We start from the raw sequence: 5,783 nt of genomic DNA, 5'->3' as shown, positions 1-5,783 counted from the left end.
AAGGCGATACCCCTCCCTTAGTGATATGGCGATAAGAAATCACATAGGAGAAATAACTTAGCTTTCTTTAATGACAGCTTATGGTGCATAACAGAAGAAGAAAGCCAACGGCAAGAACGCAGTTCAGGAGTGGGGGCCCGATGTGTGGAGTCTGCCATTTTCATCACTTCGATGGAAGGATTTTCAGGATCGGATGACGATATCCCCCATCTTTCCGTCTGCTTTAAAGGTGTGCCAGTCAGGTGCAGGTCCCCACTTAGGTGAATAATACAATTCCAAACAAGGCAAAGAGGATACAATTTCATGCTGACTCTGACAGATGAAAAATAGTGCATGTTTCCCCAGCTGTCTTTATCTGTCTTGTCTTATGCTTTGCCTAGCAGTTCTAAATGATGAGCCCCTGTGTGTCAACTGTGCATGTGAGTAGAAAGAAAAGATTTATAAAATATATTTGTACAGAGGAAAGTGACATATTCAACTTATGTTCTGACTGCAACTCCATTTCTGTTCTTGCAGTTTACAATGGGGCTTTAGGGTATCTGGATCCATGGGTTATAGAAAAGACATCCTTGAGATAACAGAAGGAAATTGGAAATACAAGGGACATGGAAAATTTTCTCTATTTATTAAGGATTTCAAAAACAAATGATATCACTTTTCTATATAGTCACCTTCGTTTGTGATGCAATTTTCCCAGAATCGTACCAACTTTTTACTGCCCAATTACTACTCCTCCCGCCTTTGCTGTTTCTAACGAAAATATAATAGTGCGGAAACTTTTTGAACGTCCCTCGTAATTACTTTATCACAGATTTTTGGTCCATATCTATACTAATAAAAGGCAAAACCCTCACTGAATCACTCACTCACTGACTCACTCATCACTAATTCTCCAACTTTCTGTGTAGGTAGAAGGCTGAAATTTGGCAGGCTTATTCCTTACAAAAGTTAAGCAGGTTTCATTTCGAAATTCTACACGTAACGGTCATAACAGTCGACAACGTCCGCCATGTTGAACTTTCTTATTTATGGCCCGATCTTCACGGAATTTGGTAGGTTTGATTTTGATTTTTTGTATGAGCCAATCTACCTTTTCTGCGGTTTGTTCAAGCCCTGGCTCTGTGCCTGTTCAATATTCTCCCTCACTGAAGCTAAATGCATTATATCTGTGTGAAGTAAAGGAAAGGCTTCCTTCAAGTGAAAGAATATAAGCAATCGTGTGACTTTTTTCAGTTATTATTGTCTAGTTATCTACAGAAATAGAATAGCAATTCACATCTGGGCATCGACATGGAGTGTCAATGAAAGCGCGGGTTGATGACGTCTCTTAAAATGGCACAACAATGGTTTGCTTTTTGTTTTGTTTTTCTTTGTAAAATGACATGGAAACACTGTTTTGCAATATGTGTGTAATCTCAAGACGCAGGTTAATAACATTTTGGTACTCAATGGATATATTTGGTAAGTTTTAAGGCTTTCTCTATCACCTATGGACCTGTATACCATAAAGCCCCTTTGTAAACTGCAAGAACAGAAAATATATTTTTAAAATTTATACAAAATGTTTCACTTAAGAAGACAATTTCAAGTGGCAAATGAACAGATACCACGATCACGAAGAAATAACTTTGATTTAAAAATACCACACTTTTTCTTTAAGAGTCTGTTTGAAACAAACTAATGCAATAACTGTTAATTTGCTAATTATTGGAGAATGGGCTCAATTTTGGGTCAAATTCAACCCCTCTGACAATCGCAAAAGGTGTCTCGATTTCAGGAAGGACTTAACCAATTATTTTACCAGGTTATCCTCAGAGGTGAGATATGTGGTGATTATATTTAATCTCCCTGATTCCCTCACAAAATCCATTTGCAGCCACCCTTGTTTTAAATCATATACAGCATATTCAATACTTACGACAACTCCTGTAGTATGTGAATCACTGAGATTTATTATATGCAGTGCATCTTTTCGTCACATGAGAAAGATCAATAGGTAGTAAGAGATGTGTGGTGTAGACGGGAGCCTCTCTTCTCCATCCAGGCTGGTTCTTGCCTTACAACCACACGACCCTGAAGCGGATTAACTGGGGCTGATAATTCAGAGATGGATGGAATTGTCAGCTTCTTTCTCTGTAACTAAATATGCCACCTAAGCTACTGTATTTTTGCCAGGTATCTTTTACAGTGCCATACATATTCAATAAATTAGTTTTTAAATTGTGTACTTGTGTATCAATCAATACATAAAAATCTATATTTAGGAAGGTAATTGAAATAAAAATACATATATTATGTAGAAATGAAATTTTTATCTTTATGTAAAAGTGCAACCTGAACTGTCAGTTTTAAAAATATATATCATTACAATAGACCTTTTTGTACAATTCTTACTTTTTGAGCCATTTTCTGCATTTTGTTCTTTCAGTTCTACAAATGTAAAATAATCTCTTGTCTTTTTCTCCTCCATATTGAGCTGCCTATTTCTATAAAGCTGTACGTGTGGACTTTTACTTCATTACATATACAGTATTGCTCATGTCCAATGGTGTAATAAATGCTCATGCAATAAACCTGCTATGCACATTTAAGGTACATTTGTTATGTTAGTATGTTGAAAAATCTAGACTTGTTTCACTAAAGGCATGTTTTGTCTTGGTAGAGTATTATTTTACTCTCCCCTTTTGTATTATTAATACGTAGCCTTTGTCAGAATGCCTCAAATCTCCCAGACTTACCACTGTTTATAAGGTATTGTACCATATAACTTCTCTCCACCTTCCCTTTTACATGTACAGTATAACCTCAGGCAATTAGGTGTAGTAAAAGACAAGCAGGAGTTAAGTTACACTTTAAATAATGTAGTATTGATAATATTCATAAATAATAATAATATGCAAAGTACAAGTGAATACTGGCAACCATACAACCTGATAAATGCTGATGTGTCATTTCAGGTGGCACACAGACTTGTTATTTTTTTTAAACATCTCTAGTTAAGTCCTCATTTTTGGTCAGCTTTCTTCAGAACAGGCCACGTGCCTGTCTCAATATGGCTGCTGAGCTGTGCTCTTCATTGTGTTGTCCTTTTCAGTTCATGGTGTGTGAGATGGTCTTTCATCATTTGGTCAGAGAGAGAGAAAGGGGTAAAGCAAGCAAATTTATTAATTCTCTATCCACACCCTACAGCCAATAGGGTGTCATGGTACTTAAAGGCTTCTGATACAAGCCAATTCCAGATTTTCAGACCAATGGGGGGGACAGGATACCTTCACACCTGTCTCCCAAAACCATGTGTTAAGGTGAAGCTTGCCACATAGGCAGTCTGGCTTTCCTGTGGGGGTTGATTGAGAGAGTCCTGCAGAGAATCACTTGTCATACTGGTTCGAGGCCCTTCCCCCAACCCTGTCATAAAATTACAAACAGACTCATTCCTAAAAGGCGGGAAGGGGTTCATAACCGTCTAACCATTGCTGTTCTTGTCAATGATAGGCATTAGTGTTATACAGTAAGTTACAAGTAAAGACATACAAAATATTTATCAAATTGTATGCAAAATTTCACATCACAACAAGACTACATCCTGGATTTAATTAAGACATGTCAGAGCCAGTAGCACATTAGAAGACTTCAAGTTGGAGGGCTTGTCAAATATAACAACTGCCTGGAGGAGGTCTAATTACATGACTAGGTATCACTGAAACTGACCCTATAAGCCTCCTAGGTACTACCGCATCAACAATAAATAACGTAAAAGAAACGGAAAAATTACAAAAAAAATAATAGCATTTGGATTATGAAAACTGCAAAAGGAAAGGAAAATAGCAAAACAAATGAGTTGAGTATATTTTTATTGCTTTTAGAGAAATTAGGGTTAGGGTAGGGAAAAACAGAGTTCCCATAAGCTCCGATCACACTGCTGCAATGGTAAGCTGGTGTTTTCAGTCCTGTGGGTGCTCAGAATGCACTGGCCATCAATATTAATTTGTTATGGGCCGACACCTAGACTTCTCCTTGTCCTAATAAGACTGAATATAGTTTTTTGGTGATGGGCCCTATCCAAGTTATCTCCATAGCTTAGTTTCTCTTAGGACTGTGCTTATTATTTAGATCAATTTTCTATGTCTCCCTCAGATTTGACTTTGCCACTATTTCTTTGTTTGATCCGCATTTTATTTTTCAACAGACAGACTTGTACTGGGTTATAGAAAACAGCTTTGTAAAGGTGAACAAAACCAAATGGACTCTTGAGAGGTGTTTATGGCATGAAAAGTGTCTTTGGTCCATGCCAATAGTTTTCTTTATGTGTGCAGATTTCTCTAATGCTAACAACAACTTAGTAATAATTGCCCCACTTTCGACAATGACTAGTGAGATCAGATGTGCACTCACCATTTCAAAAAATGTAAACTGTGCCATCAGATCGTTATGATACACTGTGGCATCATCATCTGAAAACATGCTGCAATATGGATTCAAACATTTAGTAAAATGATAGCCACACAACAACCCAATCCCCAGAAAACTCTTATGGCGATGAATAAAGATAAGCCATAATAACACGGAAAAAATATGCAGACTACACACAGAGCATTATTCAAACAACAAGACCCTGGAGCTGTGTGGTAACTGTTCTGACCACCCTGTGTAATGGCCTTAAAGATGAAAATAAATAAATAAATCACTTGTCACTGTTAGAACATCAGAACAATCAAGACGAGAAGAGAACAGTCAACCCAACAAAGCTCGCCAGTCCTATCCACTTAATTCTTATAAAACAACATCAAGTCAAGTTTTGAAGATCCCCAGAGTATTACTGTCTATCACACTTCTTGACAACTTATTCCATGTGTCTACGATTTTCTGTGTGAAGAAACACTTCCTAATTTGTATGTCAAATTTGCCTTTAACAAATTGCCAACTTTGCCCCGTGCGCTTATTGAACTCATTTTAAAAGAAAGTCAGAGTCTCGATCCACTCTGCTGATTCCTTTTATAATTTTAAACAGTTCAATCATGTCTCCTCTTAATCTTCTTTTGCTTAAACTGAAATGGCTCAGCTGTTTTAATCATAGCTTAAAACACTGTTTATCCTCATCAGCGTCTTTATTATAAATGGGTGTAAAATACACAAAACATTTAGCACAAATACAATAATTCAGCAATACCTAAATGTTATATGCTGGAGAACATTTTTTAACATTTGATTCACTGACGCTTATAAAATTATACGTAACTGTCACACAGTAAACAATAACATTAAGTCGTCTCTACTAAACGTGTAACACAAACACATAGAATACAAATAACTTAGTTATTCAAAAAGAATTAAATTTAAACCTTGCCTTTAAATACCATTTGTGTCTTCTTTTCAAGCACACTAAACACTCAACTCTGACCAACATGACACATCCTACTCTCACTGACTTGCCCAGCCCCGCCCACTCAGACCTGCCCAGCTCCGCCCCACCCCACCCCACCCCACTCAACAACAACAACAACATTTATTTATATAGCACATTTTCATACAAAAAGTAGCTCAAAGTGCTTTACATAATGAAGAAAAGAAAATAAAAGACAAAATAAGAAATTCAAATAAGACAACATTAGTTAACATAGGACCTGGGTTCGCTTCCCGGGTCCTCCATGCGTGGAGTTTGCATGTTCTCCCCGTGTCTGCGTGGGTTTTCTCCGGGCGCTCCGGTTTCCTCCCACAGTCCAAAGACATGCAGGTTAGGTGGACTGGCGATTCTAAATTGGCCCTAGTGTGTGCTTGGTGTGTGG

The sequence above is a fragment of the Polypterus senegalus genome, chromosome 2 (genome assembly GCF_016835505.1).
Source record: "Polypterus senegalus isolate Bchr_013 chromosome 2, ASM1683550v1, whole genome shotgun sequence".
In the NCBI taxonomy this organism is placed as follows: domain Eukaryota; kingdom Metazoa; phylum Chordata; class Cladistia; order Polypteriformes; family Polypteridae; genus Polypterus; species Polypterus senegalus.
Note: the sequence above shows the minus strand (reverse complement) of the source record.